Raw genomic sequence first — 21,360 nt, 5'->3', positions numbered from 1 at the left:
ATCCCACTTGTGCCCTAGAGCCCATTCTTTATTATCTACTCAAGGACATTGCCCTATGAATTCTGTCCTCTTTCTCCTGCATCATCATTTCCCCTCTCTCTAGATAGTTTCCATTTGCATACAGGCATGCAACTGTTTCTCCCAACTTAAATAAACAAAATGGTAGTTCACACAATGGCCAGCAACTGCTCCAGTTTTCTGCTTTTCTTTACAGCAAAACTAGGAAAGAGCTGTCTCTTCTTGTTGTCTCCAATTCCTTACTTCCCATTCTCTCCTAAATTCAGTCCGATCAAGCTTTCCACCCTACTGTTTCACCAGAACTGCTCCTGTCAAAGTCATGGGCGACAGCCGGATCGCTAACTCCAGGGGTCAGTTCTCAGTCCTTATCTTACTTGACCTGTCAGCAGTATTCGATATTACTTTCTTTAATTCTCCAGGACGCCTCCCGAGTTTCCTCCTACACACTGTTTATTCTTCCTTGGTCTCCTTTGCTTGTTCTTTCTCTTCAGCCTAAGCTCTTAATATTGGATGCTCTGGACTTCAGAACTTGGATCTCTCCTTCATTTCTTCCCTCTCTATTGATGAACTTATCCAGCCTCGTGTATAATTAAGTATAATTAAGCTTGCAGCTCCCAAATTATATTTCCTTTCTGGACCTGTTCAAAGAACTCCAGATTTGTTTCTTCAACTGCTCACTTGACCAATTTGCTGGGATGTCTAGTAAATCCCTTAATATGCCTGAAACCGAACTTCTGATTTTTCTTCGAGTTGCCCTAGTATCTGCTTTTGCAAATTGGAAAAAGACTTGCCTTTCTCTAGACAGATGCTGCCTGTGTAGGGTACACAGCTTTGGCTTCTCTTTTTTTGTAGCTTCCCTTATCTTCCTCTTCAAACTGTTCCTCCCATGGGTTTTCATTCCAGGTGATAGCAGCTCTATCCTTCCTGTTCCAGTCCAGTATTCTGCAGTGATCCTTGACTTCCTTCTTTTTCCCAACCATATCCAATTAACCACTTAGTCCTGATGGATTTATTAGGTTGGATGAGGGGGAAGAAAATTCTAGCTAAAGGAATAACATGAAGACAGGGAGGTCAAAGACCAGGTAACGCATTTGAGGAGGGAGTATAGCTCTTGAGCCTTGCCAACTTTTTTCATGCTTTGCCTTTTGCCTGGCATGTCTTCCTTTCCAACTTTCGCCGCTTAGTTCATCTTCTACAGCTTAGCTCAACTAGGATCTGCCCTTTTGGAATTTCTCTCACACTGTCTTTTTCTACTTATTACTCTTTGTGTCAGTTTGGTTTTGCCTTAATTTTCTTGTCTGCACAAATGGGATACTAATAAAACTCATAGTTTTCATGAGATTAAATTGAGTTAATACTTGTAAGTTGCTTAGAACAGTGCCTGGCACGTGGTAAATAGCAAAAAAAAAAAAAAAAGCTAGCTTTTATTTTTTAAAAAATATTTATTTATTTATTTGAGAGAAGAGGGGGAGAGAGAGTGAGCGAGCATGAGTGGGGAGACGGGCAGAGGGAGAGAATCTTCAAGCAGACCCCTGCCTGAGTGCGGAGCCTGATGTGGGCCCGATCTCATGACCCATGAGATCATGACCCGTGAGCTCATGCCCTGAACTGAAACCAAGAGTCAGACACTTAACTGACTGAGCAACCCAGGTACCCCCCAGTTAGCTCTTTTGATAATGTGATGTCACTGTCTTCCCAGTAGATTGTGTGCTGCTGAGGTGTCAATGAGGTGTCTGATTCATCTTTGAATACCCAGCACTGGACATAGTGCTAAGCATTTAGTAGATGATCAGGAAATGTTTATTGAAGAGGTAGGTTCATACCACCAGTCATGCAGGTGTGGTTGGATAGACATAGGTATTTGGAGGCCACAGTGGTCCATGGGAAAAGGGCTGGAATTAGAAGATTTTGTGGCAAAGCTCTGGCGCAGACTTTACCAGTTGCGTGAATCTGGGCAAGCCACCTGACCCTGAACCTTAGTTTCTTCAGCTGAAATTAGGGATGATAATATTTCAGGACAATGTTTTAAGGATCACTTGAGATAATGTACACGAAAGTCTATAGCTCATGATGCTATAAGGTTGTTCGGTATTAACATTTGTAATTCAGGGGGCGCCTAGGTGGCACAGCGGTTAAGCGTCTGCCTTCGGCTCAGGGCGTGATCCCGGCATTCTGGGATTGAGCCCCACATCAGCCCCACATCAGGCTCCTCCGCTGGGAGCCTGCTTCTTCCTCTCCCACTCCCCCTGCTTGTGTTCCCTCTCTCGCTGGCTGTCTCTATCTCTGTCAAATAAATAAATAAAAATCTTTAAAAAGATTTGTAATTCAGGGTATATCTACGATAATTACAAAGCAATGAGATTTATGTAAGAAAACCCAGTTGTGTGAGAAAACCTATCCTGACATTTTAGACTTACCTTTGTTATATGTGTATATGGATCTTTTCACTCTCTGTATGGGAAGGTGATGTATGATAACTTTTGCATATATAATGGAGGCTGAGAGAACATTTCTACAGTCTGCTCCCAGAATGTCATTTTCTGGCTTGGCTTGAGTCATCATGGTTGAAGTCAACAACTTCAATCAGCTTCTTAGTCTTCTTCTGTCTCAGAAAGTCAGTTTGCGAAAGATAAGGTAGGTTAAATACAATCGAACATTATTTTGAAATTAATTTGTAGAATTAAAATTTTAAAAACCCAGGTATTAGTTGGTTAATAGGTTTTTTTTTTTTTCTTTTCAAAATGCATTGCTGGGTGATTAAATCCACACCAAAATCCCCTGACATTCGAATAACTTTGTCTTAGGTGCATTTTTATCAAGCAGATTATGTGCAGTGGTGAGCGGTCGGTCAACCTGAAATTTCAGTCGACAGAAGCCCCATCTTCCACATTGCTCACCACTGTGAGCTGGTCTGCCTGCGCTGGTGTTTTGCAGCAATTCTCAGCCCTTAGGTCTATTGCGGTCCCTGAGCCAAGAGAGGCCGCGTAATCAAAATTTGTTCTTGCTTTTGCGGAGCTGCATTTCACCCCATGTATTAAGGGTTTCTTCTGTGTCCCTCCCGTGAAAGTACAGAAAAGAACTGTTTTTGTATTCTGCTCTTATCCATTTAAACCCAGCCATGCTGAAATGTAATAGGCCTAGTTTCTATGTTGTAGTATTGATTACATTTCAGCTCCTGGATATTGGTGATCTGTCTCATCGTTTAGTGTTTAGCAACATTGATGAACCTGTTCAAGGAGCCACGTGTGTCATCAGAGGCAGCTGCAGATCTCACAGTCACACTGCAGATTGTACGTAATTGGTTTGGTCTGAAAGATGTGACCTAAACCCGATTACCTTGCAACTCTGTATTTTAGCGCTTTTAAACTTATTTTCAGACTAACTGTTGCTCCTAACTGTAGCTATGACAATCTCACAAACATCCCAGTGTTGTTAGAATGACTCTGAGTGAAGATTCATTTATTTCTTCATTTTACCCAGAAAGAATTACATAGAAGGATCTTTGCTTATTTTATATAAGTAAGAAAATTATATCTAATATGACTGAATATATACTTTTATTTTTTTTTAACTGAGCTTAAGTTCTCTTATACTCTGAATAATTCAAATTTGTGATTAGGGAAAGTAACATGATATCCAATTTCTAATTATAATGTCAAATGACTCCTTAGTTCCTGTGTGTGTGTGTGTGTGTGTGTGTGTGTGTGTGTGTGTGTGCTCCTTTTTCAGTGAAGACCATTGACTTGGAAGGGGGAAGTCAAGAGACTCGGCAAGGAAAACCTTTATTTTTGTTCCAAACTTTAACCCAATGCAAGTGTCATGGTACAGGTAGGCTTACAGTGCTATTGGAGTACAAAGGTATATCTTGGAAGTCTTCTTCCAGGAGGGGATGGCTTCACCTAAGTTTTGAAGGATGGTGAGATTTAACTGGATGCAGAAGGTGGAAGATGACACTGGTGGCTGAGGGAGCAGTGTATAGAAAGAAACAGCGGGAAATAGCACATGTAATTGGGAATTGTGTTTGGTCTGCTCGGATCAAAAAGAGAATGTAGGGGAGTAGTGGGAATGAGCCTGGACCCACGATGGTGCAAAACAGTGAAGTTGTTGCTGTTTCTGTGGCTACCATCGTCATCACCATCACCACTACCACAACCTCTGCTCACATCCACTCCCACTCTTATCATCCGGGTGAGTAGCATACCAGGCTCAATTAAGGAAGAGGCAGAAAGGGGAATGTTGAGTTGTCTACGCTATAGGATTTGGAGACTGACTTGAAGTGGGGTGATTTACACGTATATGGGTTGTTGTGTTTGGCCTGCTCTGGGGACATCCACTAGAGACATCAAGCAGGGATCTGGGTATACAGGATTGAAACTCAGCAGGGAGGATGGGGCTGCAGATAGACTCTGGGGGTTGTTGGAATATACATATGACTTCATACTTGAAGGTGTTGCTTTTTGCGAAGACAATAGGAGAGGGAGGAAGGGCAGAGTAAGCAAACTATACGTTAAGGGGGGCTTGAAAAATGTTAATTGATGTTGTAGGAAAGAAGAAAGGGAAGGGAAGAAAGTTCAGGAAAAGGATAAAAAGGATTAAAGTGGAATCAGAGAAAATGTCAGTAACAGGAAGGGAACATTCACTTATTCTTATTTATTGTGTGCCTACTGTGTATAGTCATGTGTCAGCTGCTGCAGATACAGAAAGGGTAAATCGCTATAACACACAAGACTGTGCTTGGTGTTATGGGCAACATGAGATAAATCCCTGTTTCCAAGGAACTCACAGTATGTTAGCAGAGAGAGACACATAAGCAACCAACAAGAAATAATATGAAAGAGAATAAAATAAGTGCTACAATGGAATAGACCATTCTTGACTGGAATTGGAGTAGGCTTCCTAGAGAAGATAACCCTTAAGCGGAATCTGAAAACTTGAGTGGAATGTCTCTCAGTGGAAAAGAGAGGGAAGAACCTTTGGGGCTGGTAATAGTACATGAGTACATTATTGACTGAATTGTGTTCCCCCAAATTCATATGTTGAAGCCTTAACCCCCAATGTGACTACATTTGGAGACAGAGCCTTTAATGAGGTAATTAAGGTTAAATGAGGTCATAAGAGTGGGGCTCTAGTCCAACAGGACTGGTGTCCTTATAAGAAGAGGAAGAGATACTGGGGCTCTCTTTCTCTCTGATGTGCACAAAAAAAGAAGTTCTTGTGAGGACATAGTTTGACATGGCATGTTTAGACAAAGATGAATAGCTTCATGAGGCTGGAGACAAGGACATATGAAGGGTTGTGGTGGGAGGTGAGAGAGTTAAGTTTATTCTCTGAGTAACTAGATACCATGAAGGAACTGGCCACTTGGCTTACCTCTTGGGCTATAAATACTGATCATGCAGCAAACGGAGCCGAAGTTCGGGTGGGAGGGTGCACCTGGGTGGCTAAGCATCTTACTCTTGGTTAAGCATCTTACTCTTGATTTCAGCTCAGGTCATGATCTCAGGGTCGTAAGATCGGGCCCCAAGTCAGGCTCTGCACTCAGCATGGAGTCTGCTTGAGATTCTCTCTCTTTCTTCTTTTGCCCCTCCCCTGCTCACACTCTCTTTCTCAAATAAATAAATCTTAAAAAAAAAAAAAAGAAAAAAAGGAGAGGTGGGAAAATCCTTGGACTCCTTAAGGAGGGTCAGAACCAATGGTCATAATAGATTTGAATCACAAAGGCTGTTGGGTAGCCTCCTCAATTGAAGACCTGAAAAATTAAGATTCGGGTAAAACATGAAGCATTTCCCACAATCTCTAATAGATCCATTGCTATGTAGACATTAGCTGTGTTTCATTATGTGATTTTTGGCTCCTTGGTTAGCAGTGTTTGAAAATCAGCTTGAGGGTAATGTTGATAGCACACCCGGATGGTTGTATTCATTAATCTTGTTGCTGTCAATGGAAGAAATGCTTACACAGGCAGCTTTGCTGAACCTTTGTGAAAATGTTCCTTTTCCATCTTGTTGAACCATCAGGCTTCGGCATTGATGTGTTGGCTGATTAATGCTAGTCTGGGCCAAGCCAAAGTCATGTACAAAGCAGCCAGCTCTCCCCTGAATAATCAACTCTCATTTAGAAGGAAATAGAAAGTTGTTTCAAATTAAGCACCAAAAGGGGGCGCCTGGGTAGCGCAGTGGTTAAGCGTCTGCCTTCAGCTCAGGGTGTGATCCCAGCGTTCTGGGTTCGAGCCCCACATCAGGCTCCTCCACTAAGAGCCTGCTTCTTCCTCTCCCACTCTCCCTGCTTGTGTTCCCTCTCTCGCTGGCTGTCTCTCTCTCTCTCAAATAAATAAATAAAATCTTTAAAAAAAAATTAAAAAATTAAAAAAAAAAACACAAATTAAGCACCAAAAGGAAAGTGGTGACAGATGTTTAATTGTGTTGCTTTCTTGTCTCTTCTTAATGTGTGAGACGCCCTCATGAGAAAGGTTAGAGTAGACAGATGGAATGGGAACAGCCACTTAACGATCCTCTGCTCTCATGCTCATGATAATATTCACTCTTCACTTCTTTTCAATATATCCTCCACTTCTTATATTTTTTCAGGATCTGATTATGGACAAGGAGTTACTGCCCCCATATATTTGTTACTGGTTGGAAAGAGTTTTCAGTGAGCTTTATACTTAACACACAGGAAATGTAGAAAGTTGAGCTTGGCCCAGCCTTGAGCAGTTCAAAGAACTTGTCTCTTTTATCCAAGGCCCTTCAAATACCTTGACTTGCTCAGACCGAGGTCTATCACAAACAGCATTTGGGCACCTTCGGTAGGGCTCATATTCTGTTGTGTTCATCAAGATTGTCACATGTTCTCTTCTTGTTCTACCTTCTATTTCTGATTTACCCCCTTCTCTGAAACCCACCTTTCCGCCTATGCCTTTTGGCATGATTTGGTGTTTGCCCTCTGGCTTTCTGGAGCAGTGGCTGCTAGTAAGGGGACACTCGGATTTTTGCCTGGCTTTGGAGGGGCGTGAACAGAGGAATGAACATTCTGAAGGTACCTGCTGAATCGGGTCACATACATGCAGTATCGGGCAGAGAATGCGGCACTCAGGCATGACATACGCTTCAGTAAATGGCAATTCCTTGCTACTTTTCCATCCTTAGCATTTTCACATAGCAGAGGAAGGACATAGTGGGAAGGAAGTTGAGAATTTTAGGCTATTTGCTAGATGGAATCAATTGAGAAGGGAGTTGGGGCGCCTGGGTGGCTCAGTCAGTTAAGCGTCTGCCTTCAGCTCGGGTCATGATCTCAGGGTCCTGGGATCAAGGCCCGCATTGGGCTCCCTGCTCAGCGGGGAGCCTGCTTCTCCTTCTTTCTCTTTGCCTCTCCCCTCCACTTGTTCTCTCTCTTAAAAATAAATAAAATATTTAAAAATAGAATTGAGAGGGAGATTTTGGAGTGTAGACTGAACATTTTTTTTCTCTCTCTCCTTTGATCCATCACAAGATCTAGTATCATGATAGTCCTTCCTCAGAGGTGTGGCTGCTGAGGCTGGAAAACATGGGTTCAAATCCAGACTCACTAGCTGTGTGACCCTGAGAAGATTATTTAATGCCGCTCTGCCTCTGTGACATGGAGATAAGGGTCATACCCACCTGGGGATTATTTGTAGGACTAAAGACATCTCATGTAAAAGCACCTAGAAACAGAGCCCGGTGGTTGACAGCAGCTTGATCAAATTAGCGCTTACTATCGCTATGGTTATTTTGTTGTTCTCCACAAAAACATATCTGGCGTGTGGCAATGTTATTATTGCTGTCATTATCATTGTTACCCATGGTAGTCATTTCCTACAGCATGACATCGATTCAGAGTATAGTTTTGTGCATTATTAGCCTTATTTAAATGGCATGTGCATTTATTCATATACACTTACTAGATTAATAAAAAAAATGCAAGCTCACTCTTATTTGAGCTTTTATTTTTGGCTTCTCTTTTTCAGATCCACCAGAGGCTGTCTGCTAGACAGGTGAAGGCACTCATCTCCTTGCAGCTGTGTGCTGAGACTTGGCAGCCAGTGTGTAAGAGGCCCTTGGATGAGACAGATCTTGTCTCAGAATCAGATTTACAACATGATGCCTTGTCTACTGATTCTCCTCAGGCTTTGAGTCTTCTAGTTACTGGGACCTGTACTACCTGCTTCCCCTTACCTGTGGGTTGTCTGTGTGGATTGCTGCTTTACCTGCCTCCCCCTTGCTGTGAATTGTTTGATTCCTGGCTCTTGCCTGATGGAATCTCATCCTCTGATCCTGGGTTTGAGGAATTGATACCACTTACCTAGCTGACCTGGAGGCTGGCTTTTGTGTCCTGACTGTTGATTCTTCCCTGCCCTTATATTATTGATGACCTCTCAAGCCTAAACATCTACTGAGCCATCACAGCCAGTCCTGCCCAAGCGACCCAAGCCTTTCCTGAAAAACTGCTATGGCTGACATACCACATCAGGGTAAGTTTCTGTTTGGTAGTTTGTCCTAGAGGATTCCAAGAACATTCTAGGTCTTGCCTCCTGTGGTTCAGGTGGTGCAAGTTAGTGGATATTGTTTAACCACAAGTAAAAAAGTGGATTTGAATTTCTACCCTTGAGACTGGATCCTTGCCCTGTGGGGGTGGGACAAAGGATGTTCAGAGTGACCTGCCAAATCCATACACATTTTTCCTCCCAAATAGTCGTCCACTTCTTATTTTGTTTTCTTCAGCCACAAATCTGTGTAGCACTGCGTGATTTTCGACTTCTTGAGAGAGTAAGTTTTGTGTCACAAACTCAGAGAGTCCTTGATGACATGTTGACAGGTATTGGAAATGATGGGATTGGAGAGCTGACAGGTGACTCATGCATATGGATGTCTTCTGTGATTATACATAGCAATTTATCTGGGGTTATTTATGGTAGCATTGTCATGGCAATCAATGAGCAGTAAACAAGGCTCTCGGAGCCACAGGGAGGGTTTTTACAGCCTCTGTGACCAACTGTATTACGTCCACTTTAAAAAGAAAGTTTGATGATAAGCTTATTGAACTTAAGAATCTTAATATAATGCTTTTTCTCCCCTGAAACTTAAAAATCACGTTGAACTACAAAACGTCTAAGGAGATGGAAAAGAGCTGGGTTTGTGGTCGAATAGAAGCCAGAATTCCAGGCCTCGCTGACTGGTTGGGTGACGTCGGACAAGTCACCCATTTTGAGTCTTGGCTTCTCCCTTCTTTATGGAGGCTTAATAGTGTTTGTCCTAGCATAAGTCACGAGACTGGCGTAAAGAAGAAACGCGATGATGAATAAGAAAGTGTAGTGCAGCATGCCCAGGAGAAAGAGGGCTGCAGACGGCATTCTGGGAGAGAGGCTATGTATCTGGTTTGCTCATTTTAGGTGCCAGAATCTTGACTTCATTGTAGAGGAATCCATACACAATCGTACTTTGAGGGGGAGGTTCTCAGCTCAGATTTTAGGAAGATGACAAAAGGATTGATGAGACCGATGGAATCTGTGCTTTCTAGCGCAACTACATACACTTGACTCTACGTTAGCTAAGTAATGGTAGATGCAATACTATCCAGGCTGCACTGGGAGCCTCTGGCAAACTAGTTCTTTACACTAAGCAGTTGTTCTGTGATCAGAACAACTCCTCAGTGTGTTGAAGATGACGCTCTCAGGTCTGTTCTGGTGTGGATGCCGCTGTTCAGCTGTCTTCCGTGGATACCTTCTGTGTTTCAGTCCTGGTAGAATTGACTGGGATTTTTCCCTTTATTATTTTCCCCAGGAAATCATTTCTAATGGCATATTTTTTAATCTCTGATGATGTGATTGATCAGAGGTCACTTAGCTCATAATTTTGTTGACTTAGAGATGCTGTTCCCTTCTCTCTAAAATGCTGCTTTTCTAAGCTGTGGAAATGCAAGATATTTGCACGTTAGTGACTTGGTAGAAAGGAGGCTTTTCAGTAGAGAGAGCAAAAGTTATCTTGGTAAAGTGGATAACCTACTGTGTGCCTCCCTTATCCCCCATGAAAGTGCACCCTAGGTCCCCTGCTTCATATGGGTGGGGGTCCTGCCAGGCAGAGGAGCTATGAATTCCTTGTGCTCATATTTCTATTCTCTTCTGTATTAGGATCTCTCTCTCTCTCACTGTCTCTATCTCTCTATGTCTGTCTCTATCTATGTCAAGATGTAGCTCAAGCAGAGAGAGAGAGTGAATTAGCTCTTCCTCTACCTTTTTATTCTATCCAGGTCCCCAGTAGATTGAATGATACCCTACACTGGAGAGAGCCATCTACTATACTCAGTTCAACAATGCAAATGCTAATCTCTTCTAGAAACACATTCACAGACACATCCAGAAATAATATTTTACCAGCTATCTGGGCATCCCTTAGCCCAGTCAAGTTGACAGATACAATTAACTATCATACCTTTCAATTCAGGAAGCCACAACATTACACCCTAAATCCTGCCTTAAGACGTTGCACTTGTCCTGTGGCTGCTCTGTAACTCAGACTTGACTTCTGCAGAGGATTTAAGAGTAGGGTTTCTAGTTGAACCACAGGGCTCAGGGACCTTCCGTTTCTATTACAGAGTCCAACAGAGGGCCCTCCCAAGCAGTAGTCCCAGTCCTGTCCTTCCACAGCTGCCAATACTGGGAATGGACTTAACTTATCTTTGCTTGACCCTGCCAGCAGTTCTTTCTCAACCCGAGTCTGCTGTCTTTCCTGCACTGGGCTGTGTGTCCTCCATGAGGTCAAAGCCCATGTCTGTTTAACATTATTTCCACAGAGTCATGCTGCAGAATAAATAAATGCACGAATGAGTTGACAACATGAAAAAGACAAAAAACCCAGTAAAACATATAAAAAATATATTGATATCATATTGTTAAACACTAATTACCAATCAATTATTAAGTTGTGTATAGTATTGTGATTTAATAGAAACAGGTTATGAAACCAGATGACTCAAGTTCAGATGTTAGTTCTCACTTTTTTTTTTTTTTTAAGATTTTATTTATTTATTTGACAGAGATAGAGACAGCCAGCGAGAGAGGGAACACAAGCAGGGGGAGTGGGAGAGGAAGAAGCAGGCTCATAGCGGAGGAACCTGATGTGGGGCTCGATCCCATAACGCCAGGATCACGCCCTGAGCCGAAGGCAGACGCTTAACGACTCTGCCACCCAGGCGCCCCAGATGTTAGCTCTCACTTGATAGCTGATGGAGATTTATTAACTCTTTAAAACTTTGATTTCTTAACTTTCAAATGAAATGATATATGTAAATGCATAGCACAGCATTTGGCAGGCAATAATTTCTCAATAAATGCTAGCTTTAATTTTTGTATTACATCAAACATAGAAAAGGAATGATTTATTTTTTAAAAAAGAAAAGATAAAATACTTGGTGGCAAACTAGTGGCAAAATTGACATGATCTTTCTGGAGAAAAAAAATTGACCAATAAAAAACAAAAGCATTAAAGTGTGCTTATTCTTTGATCAAGTATTTTCATGTTTAGGAAGTACTATAAGAAAATAAACAGGTATGTCTAAAATATGCGTGTAAAGAATTTCCGATAACTCTTACTTATAATTATAAAGACAATTAAATATTCAGGAACAGGTAGATTTTCTAGGTAGGTTTTTAAGATCACCAAATAGAAATATGTATTTCTGAATGGGAAAGTAACCATAAAAGGCCAAGTGGAAAAGCAGATGACAAACCATTAGAAACAACATGCTACCATCATTCAGATGAACTAATGGCCCTTGTAAACTGAACACATCTAAAATCATACTTGTGATTCTTCTCTTCAGTGTTTTCCTTTCCTGGTGTTCCTATTTCTGTAAATTACACTATTTAGCTGAAATCTTTTTTCTTCAGAGTACTTACATTCTTGTGTTATATAGTTCCATTATCTACTTCCATTACCAGTGTGTTAGTTCCATGGGAGCAGACATTTTAACTGTTCTGTTCATAGTAATATTGCCAATACCTAGAACAATGACTACTACGTAGTAGGCAATCAATAAATATTTGTTGGTTAATTGCACGACTGACTATTTAAAATGCATTGGGTAGAAAAGGATGACAGACACCCTTCAGATGAATGGATAAAGAAGATGTACATATATATGCAATGGAATATTATTCAGCCATCAGAAAGGATGAACACTCACCATTTGCAGTAACATGGGTGGAACTGGAGGGGATTATGCTAAGTGAAATAAGTCAAGCAGAGAAAGACAATTGTCATATGGTTTCACTCGTATGTGGAACATAAGCAATAGCACGGAGGACCAGTGGGGAAGGGAGGAAAATCTGAAGGGAGAGAAATCAGAGAAGGAGATGAACCATGAGAGACTGTGGACCCCAGGAAACAAACTGAGGGTTTTAGATGGGAGAGGAGTGGAAGGATGGGGTAACAGGGTGATGGGTATTAAGGAGGGCATGGGTCATGATGAGCACTGGGTGTTATACGCAACTAAGGAATCATTGAACACTGTATCAGAAACTAATGATGTACTATACAGTGGCTAACTGAACATAATAAAAAAATAAAGTCTTCTAGTTTATAGTGTTTTGATTAAAAAAAAAGGATGACAAAAGTGTTATCAGTGATTAACTGTTAAAGATAGAATAATGGTATTATTTTATTTTATTTTATTTTGTTTGTTGGTTTGTTTGCTTTTTTGCGCTTTCTGCAGCCGAACTTATCCCCACGTCCCAGGGCAGGAGACCTGGGGCCCCTGAGCTGCAGGGCTTGCTGTGGCCATTTGGCCAGTTACCACCACGATGGGGACAGGGCGGCGGGGGGGGGGGGGGGCTCAGTTTGACTTGACTGCGGTAATGGTATTGTTTTAGAGCTCTTTTGTATTTTGCAAATTTTCTCTCCAGTTCGAAGAAATTAAAATTGGTATGAAGAGCCTAATTTGTAAACCTACTGAGTTTTAGGAAATCACGTACACTGTTGTTGTTAATGGTCTGGAAGAAAAACAAAGAATGAAACTGGATAGTTTGCTGTAATAGAAGGTCTGTATTAACATATCAACAGAGGATCAATCAAATTAATCATAAAAATTGATAGCAAAGAGAATCATGAAGGTCAACTATAACCCTAGAGAAATAACTCCTGAGAGGGCAGATGGCAGTGTCCTTAGAGAAATCTTGCTTCATAAAAACTGGACCAGTACTCTCCTTTTTTAGAGAGAGAGAGAGAGAGAGAGAGAGAGAGAGAGAGTATGCACACGTGGGCCACATGGGCATGGGGGAGATGGAGGTAGGGGTGGGAGGGGCAGAGGGAAGGGGAGAGAATCTTAAGTGTGTTCCATGCCAAGCTGGGAGCCCGATGTGTGGCTTGAGCACACGACCCTGAGATCATGACCTGAGCCAAAATCAAGAGTTGCAGGTTCAACTGACTGAGCCACCCAGGCGCCCCCGGACCAGTACTCTTAAAACAAAATCACAGATCATTCAGTCAGAAAACTTTAGTTCCAACTTCCTTTATTCAGGTTGCATTTATTTTCACCTTAAAGTAAATTCAATTTTTGTTTTTCTGATTTGAGAAAAATAGTTGATGTTCTTTGTGAGGTTGAAATTTCTATTGTGGTGATTGAGGCCAAAATTGTACTTTGTAGACCTCACATTCAGCCCACAAAGTATATGTTATGTTTGTAAATTCTTTACTCAAAAGTGGTCTTTGCAGCAATCTTGATACTATAGCAAAAAAAAAAAAAAATCCTCTCATTCTGTTTTCTGTGTTTATACTGTTTTTATATAATATTATAAGTTCCTAGTGGGCTAACAAATTTTGTTATTAACCTTGGTCAAGTACCATGTACCTCTCTAGACTTCAAAATGTTACCTTTTTTTAAAAGAAAAAAAAAATCTCTGAACACATGGAGAATGGGAAAGAAAGAATAATTTACAAGGAATAGTGCAAAACAATTTTCCTTTCCTAGTACATTATTACTGCATTGTATACCCTGGGGTGCTAAATATGAAACAGCCTGGATGATACATGTTTGTTAAATCCTACAGATAATGGCGTGTCTCTTGCTGTACTAACAAGAAGTACAATTCATTTGGAGAGTGTCACTGAAGTAATCTTACCTCCAGCATTAGAAACATGATGTTTCTCTGAGCATATGCAATTATTTCATAGGAATCAAACTACCGTACGTGGTTGTTATAAGATAGTTCCTACCCTGTGCCTCGTTGGTCTTAAGATTCAAGTAAAAAGCTTGTCAACGTGGCTGAAAACATGCATATTTAGTTACTAGGTAGCTGTTTGGAAATACATACTGTAGGTATTGCTGATAATGCTTTGGGGCTAATTAAGGTCCAGTTATGAAATTGTTATTACTATTTGTTGTTTTTCAGAGCAGCACATTTTGTCAAATATTTATAAAACAGTTCTAAGGCCAAACAGGCTTTCCTGTTTTATTCCATGATACGTCACTGTGGTGCTATGTGCTTCCAAAGGAACTAAGAATTATCGTAATAATGATGAGGATAATATGTTTTTAAAGCAAAACTCATGTGGCATGAGTTGGTATTTGCTTGGTATTTGCTCAATCTTTCCTCCCTCCCTTCCTCCCTTTTTTCCTTCCTTCTTTTCTTTTCTCAGTAGATATTTATGGAATGCCCACTAGGTCTTAAGTGCTATGCTGGCTTCTGGGAAGAGAGTGGGGAATTAAACAGATACAGTCTCTGTTCTCGTGGAACTTACAGACCAGAGGAAGAAACGATTATTCATTGATTCAACATATCTTTATTGGGCAGCTAATGTGCCAGACACAGTACGGCAGTGAAAGCTACAGACAAGGGCAATGAGGTGGAAAGCACTTGGCATGTTCCAGGAATGGTAAGTAGGCTGACACAATCAACAGATTGGATTGGGCCAAAGAGGAAACAGCCAGGAGGCTGCGGCAGGCATACAGGTGAGAGATGATGGTGACTGGACCTAGGGCAGTGGTAGAGCAGATGCAGAGAAGGGAGCAAAGGTAAAATTCACTTTGGTGGTAGAATTGACAGGACAATCAGAGAGGACCCTGAAAATATTAAGGACTTTAACTGTGCTGATCCCCCAAACTCTAGTTCAGATCTGATTATCCATAAACCTATCTCTGATAATTTACAGCTAAGAAAGACCACTGTTTATCACATATGTGGCCTGCTTTATATGCATTGTAACAAGTCTATACTAGATTTTGCTTTGTAACATTTTCCTTATCCACCAGCTGACTTGTTTGAAACTCTGTTACATATATATTTATGATTATTCTAATTATAATAAACATGGGTCAGTCAACTATTAAGGATTTGTTAATGATGCTCTTCTCCTGGGATTTTTTTTTTTTTTTTTTGTAGGAAGTCAGTTCCACTACCTCCTGGCACCACCTTTAAATAGATCGTTTGTCAGGACACAAATCATATCAGAGGAACAGAACTAGGGCTTCCCAGTAAATCATTCTACTTCATCTACAGCTTTTATCCTGTAAGTCTTTTATTTGGAACTCAGATAAACCATCAGAGATCCCTAATACAGTACAGAGTCCTAGCCCTAAGTAGACTTAAGGAAAAGAGGCTTCCTTAACTTCCATCTTGCTTTTTGATTTGTTTGTAGACCTTTATCATAATTCCCTTGTGATTGAGATCTTTTTTGGACCTTATTCTATACTTTATGGAAAATAACAAAAGAATTATTCCCCAGAATTATGAGAATAATCTCATCAGCTTTCAGCAAGACAGTTTTAAAGTGGGTAATACCAAATTCTCTATCTCAGCAACGACATTTTATCTTCTGTGGAATCTTCATCTCTGTGATTTGCAATGGTCATCATTAAATAGTATGATGGAAAAAGGGACATGGCCGGAGATGAGGCCAAAGAGGGATAGATCTTGACAGATTGGAACTAACTTCACAAGAGGAAAAAATTGATTTGGGGTTGTATCAAGTGTACTTGGAAGTAGAGGGTGTAGTCTTTATTATCCCATGAGTACGTTAGTCTCATATATCACCAAGTCCCTTGGGAAAAATGGCTACTACCGCAGATGTGCTTGTGACGTCAGATTTATCTAACGTGTTATTTGCTACAGACTTTTATTCTTCCAGGTCAAGGTGGCATAGGAATCCGTCTTTAGTCTGTGTGTTTTAAGGCCTTATCTCAGGCAAAAAAAATTGGTATTAAGGTCACAATGTCTGTAGAGCAAGCCTTGGAGAAAGGTGTGTATCGTTCCACCTTGATTGTTACTAGAATATAGACGCAGGACTTCCTACCGTGAGATTAATGAAAATACCACCCGCCATTGCTCACATTACTGGGCGATTTATTCTCTCCATAAGGGATGGGAGTAAAATTCAAAGAACAGCAAAGAATGCTTAAAAAGGATTCATTGGAAGTGATGAAATAGTGGGACTTATAAATAGAATCATAAAGGTTAGATCTGTAAGAAATCTCAGATGCCATTTAGTCCTGTGTTTTCGTTTTACTGAGAATCACAAATGGGGACAAATTCTCCTTTTGCGCAGAATCATAACCCAGAATCACCTGTCTCGGGGCTTCTACTGGTTAGTTCAGAGCGGGGCTAACACTCAGGAAGGGTCATGACTCCCATTCTCCTGTTCTTTGTGTCACACTGCTCTGTCTTGAATCTTGAGCCATTACTTACTAAAACTAACGGTAAGGTGACTGTTTATCTGACCTATTCCTTATCACTTCTCCCGGCACCCTCTCTGCTTGCTGGTGAGTCTGCTCAGCTCATAGGGCCACAGGTGTACCGGCTCAGGTTGCCTTTTACCTGTGTTGTATTATTACTCATTCCTGGACAACCCCGTGCCCTCTCCCCGCCTGTCAGTGTGCAGTCCCCTATACTTGACATTCTACTCAGCTCAGGCATACCCCACTTCTGCCATGGAGTTTTCCCTGACTGCTCAACCATGACAGGTTTATGGTTTCTGAATTTCTTAAGTCCTTACAGTTTATAACAGTGGCTCCCAAGTCCGGCCACTTTTCAAAATCAACTGGGGAGGTTTTGTTTTGTTTTTTAAGATATTAAATTTTATTTTATTTATTTATTTATTTATTTATTTTTCTTTCATAGGGCTTTTAATATATCTCATCTCCCTTCAAATCTGGTGGTTGGGCATTTTAACTGCATTTTAGAGATAACAAAACAGAGGCTCAGGAAAACTAAGTGACTTAGGCAACTCCTCTTATCTTTGTTTCTCTGTAAAACAAAAATTATTGCACCGACCCCAAACCCCACACCATACTATCATGATTCTGAAATGAAACTCATACCAATAAAGCATGTAGAGTTCCTTGGAATCATTGTCTTTTGGTATTACTAGCTCTGTTTGTCTTTTCATGAGGATACGAGATCCTGGAGGGGAGAGACTGGTCCTTCGCCCCCTTTGTAGCTTTAGCAGCAAGTCTACCACATAGATGCTCAACAAATCTTCCCTGTTGACTTCGGCCAAAGCTTCATTTACTAAAAGGGATTTCTTTTGTGCGTGTTCTGTATTTCTGTAGGAACTTCTCAAACACCTGAATTTGTCTCAGTTTTGCTGGGACTCAGTTATGAGGCAGTTATATAACATCTTGTGGGTTTGGGGATTAAATTTTATTTTAAATGCAGATTCTTGAGCCCTACTTTTCAAGATTCTATTTTGAGATAGGTCTGGAGTGGAGCCCAGGACTCTACATTAATCACCACCCCCCACCACCCGACAACACAAAAAACTCCCCAAATGATTTTGACGAGCAGATAGACTTGGGAACCAAGGATCTAAAGTATGTAAGAATTTAAAGTTTGAACACTTTTTTTTTCCATGTGAGTTTGTTTTATATTCCAACCCATAATGTGACCTGTAATGTGGTTGAGGATGGCAGGAAAGGGAGAAAGTGGGAAGACTTGTTTGCAAAAAGGAGTAGGGTCTGTTTGCAAAAGAAGTGTTGAGAAGCACATTTCTTGAAGCGCTAGCTATTCTGGTGAAAGTTAAAATGAAGGGAGACTTCTAAAAAAGATATTTGTTCCACAAAGCTGTTAGTTATAGAAACATCATTTGATACTCCGAAAGAAAAAATACTTCAAAATCTAGCACAGCTCATAGAGTATAAATGAGTATGTATTCCATTTGGGTCTTAGCAAATATTTTTGGGGACCCTATCCTTTTCTTTTTTGTCATTCAATTGAAGTATAATTAACGTACAGTGTTATATTAGTTTCAGGTGTACAATATAATGATTCAATAATTCTATGCATTTCTCAGTGCTCATGATATCTGCACTTTATTTTTTTTTTTTTAAAGATTTCATTTATTTGAGAGTGAGAGGGAGAGAGAGCATGAGCAGGGAGCAGGGAGAGGGAGAAGCATGGTCCCCACTGAGCAGGGAGCCCAATGCAGGGCTCGATCCCAGGACCCTGGGATCATGACCTGAGCCAAAGGTAGATGCTTAACCTACTGAGCCACCCAGGCGCCCCATGATATGTATATTCTTAATCCCTTTTGGCTATTTCACCTATTCTCCCTCCACCTTCCCTTTGGCAATCATTAGTTTGTTCTCATTGAGTCTGTTTTTTTTTTTTGTTTCTTTTTTTTCTTTGCTCATTTGTTTTGTTTCTTTTTTTAAAAAATATTTTATTTACTTATTTGAGAGAGAGAGCAGGAGCAGGGGGAGGGCAGAGAGAGAGGGAGAAGTAGACTCTCTGCTGAGCAGGGTGTCCAATGTGGGGCTCGATCCCAGGACTCTGGGATCATGAAAGCAGATGCTTAACCGACTGAGCCACCCAGGTGCCCCTCATTTATTTTGTTTCTTAAATTCCACATATGAGTGAATTCATATGCTATTTGTCTTTCTCTGACTTTTTGCACTTAGCATTATATCTTCTAGTTCTATTCATGTTGTTGCAAATGGTAAGATCTCATTCTTTTTTATGGCTGAGCAATAGTCCATTATATCTTTATCCATTAATCTACTGATTGACGTCTGGGCTGCTTCCATAGTTTGGCTATTGTAAAAAATGCTATAATAAGCACAGGGGTGCATTTCTTTTTGAATTAGTGTTTTCATATTCTTTGGGTAAATAGTAGTGGAATTACTGGATCATCTGGTAATTCTATTTTTAAAGTTTTGAGGAGCCTCCATACTGCTTTCCATAGTGGCTGTACCAATTTGCATTTCCACCAAGAGTACACAAGGATTCCTTTTTCTCCACATCCTCACCAACACTTGTTATTTCTTGAGTTTTTGATTTTAGCCATTGTGACCGGTGGGAGATATCTCAGTGTAGTTTTGATTTGCATTTCCCTGATGAGTAGCGATATTGAGCATCTTTCCATGTGTCTGTTGGGTAGCTGTATGGTTTTAGAAAAATGTCTATTCAGATCCTCTGCTCATTTTAAATTAAATTATTATTTTTGATTTTGAGTTGTATAAATTTTTGATATACTTTGGATATTAACCCCTTATCAGATATATCATTTGCAAATATCTTGTCCCATTCAGTAGGTTGCCTCGTTTTTTTTTTTTTTTTTTTTTTTTTTTTTGGCCTAGACCATACTAGTAAGGATGCAGTAACTATTTGCTGAATGAATACATTTTATAACACGTCTTTATGAAAAGTGAGACTGGGTTGGAAGATTTAAGGAATGACAATAAAGAACTTAAAAAGGAAGAAATGGCTTTAAATGAAGAGCAATAAGGACTGAATATGGAGGGACGCCTGGGTGGCTCAGTTAACTAAGTGTCTGACTCTTGATTTTGGCTCAGGTCATGTTCTCAGGGTTGTGAGATTGAGCCCCATGTCGTCAGGCTCCCCAGTCAGCAGGGAGTCTGCTTGAGATTCTCTCTCCCTCTCCTCCTGCCCCTCCCTCCCAAGATAAAAAAAAAAAGGATTAAGTTTGGAAATAGAGTACCTAGTCCATATAGATCAAGGACACAAACTCAAGGGCCTTCAGCATTAGCAGAGCTTCTGAAAGAGTGAAGTGCGGATAAGACTTTAGTCAGTTGCAAGGATTCTGGTGGTCTGGAAAGTATATCCTAGCCTAGAGGTATTCAAATCCATAACAAAAAAATCACACTGTGCAAAAAACCCACTTCTAAATACAGAGCAAAATTCAGCTCCTGCTGTCGGTTTTCAAGGGCTGATACCATACAAATTCTATGGAAATGCAGTTGTAGTCCTTCTAATTACTTTTATGAACATAAAAATGTGTGGTTATCAGTCACAGAAAATGCACTGACCAAGGAAGGAGTTTGGCCTTTTGGGTTCTGGAAGAGTCTTTTCCACTGAACCATCTGTGGCTTTGGATCAACCAATTAGCTGTTGTGGACCTCAAGTCATTCACGCCTTGGTTGTAGGTAAAAATATCACTCCCTAAGGTACACACAGATAGATGTTTTTAACTCTCTAGAGTAAAGGCCCCCTATAAAGTTGAAAATAACATACGATATTGTAGAGCATTGAGACTTCTTAGAAAAAAATCTCATTATATGTGTATTTTATTTCTCCTTCTTTTTTCTGCCTCAAGTAGATATAGTTTCAACCAAATCTCTCATTTTAATCCATGTCCTATCCATAAGAAATGCATAATGAATGTATTGATGAATTACCATGCAAGCTGAGAAGCTGCATGCTGGCTTGCTTGAGGAGTCAATTAAAATCGAGCAGTATTATTTTGAATAATCAAATGCTGTTTTGAATAAGTAATTCAAGTAAACAAGGCAATTAGTAAAAAGTGATGGTGATGAAGTCGAGTGGGAGCAATTCTTATATATATGAAATATAATTTTTATACATATTTTAAATATAATTTCAGAATTGAAAAAATAATAGCTTTTTGGAATGGAAAAGTTTATATTGGAAATAATAATTTCCCCAAACAGCTAAGAAGTCCTTTAATTTGCAGCCCTTCTATAATCCTCCCTGATGAAACAGGTTTAATAAAGTTCATAATGCTGTATTTAGTACTAATGTAACAGATTGTCCCTGCCCTGCAGCCAGGACTGGAGCTTATATAAAAGTCTGGACTGTATCCCTACCACATTAAACACCTGTATGTATGACAAACCACCCAAGAAAGCATTCATGTGATAGGTAAGTAACTCAAACATCCATTCTCTTTTTCTCTCTCTGCCTCTTTCTCTGTCTCTGTTTCTCTCTTTCTTGGAATGGCTCAGGTAATTGTGGAGGCTGGTAGGTACAAAATCTGCAGGGTAGACTGGCAGGCTGGAAACCCAGGGAAGCAGGCTGGCTATAGTTCAAATCTGAAGGCTGTCTTTTGGCAGAATTCCTTCTTCTTTGCAGAGGTCACT

General features: G+C 40.4%; 1 long non-coding RNA gene and 1 other non-coding gene across 9 annotated transcripts in view; one reads left to right on the top strand and one right to left on the bottom strand.

Annotated features, from left to right (window-relative positions):
• Positions 1-21,360, top strand: part of LOC123793773 (uncharacterized) — a 601,572-nt gene that overhangs the window by 28,292 nt on the left and 551,920 nt on the right. For all 8 annotated transcript variants that reach the window (XR_015723052.1, XR_015723055.1, XR_015723048.1 and 5 more), the window contains exon 2: positions 8,003-8,506. This is a non-coding gene — a long non-coding RNA (uncharacterized LOC123793773). The remainder of the gene's footprint in view (positions 1-8,002; positions 8,507-21,360) is intronic.
• Positions 12,733-12,883, bottom strand: LOC123794347 (small nucleolar RNA SNORA5). Its single transcript, XR_006780184.2, has one exon. It is a non-coding gene; the product is annotated as a small nucleolar RNA SNORA5 (small nucleolar RNA).

This window comes from Ursus americanus, chromosome 35, assembly GCF_024610735.1.
Source record: "Ursus americanus isolate L20-20 chromosome 35, mUrsAme1.1.p, whole genome shotgun sequence".
NCBI classification, from domain to species: domain Eukaryota; kingdom Metazoa; phylum Chordata; class Mammalia; order Carnivora; family Ursidae; genus Ursus; species Ursus americanus.
Note: the sequence above shows the minus strand (reverse complement) of the source record. Positions and strands in the feature narration are given on the sequence as shown.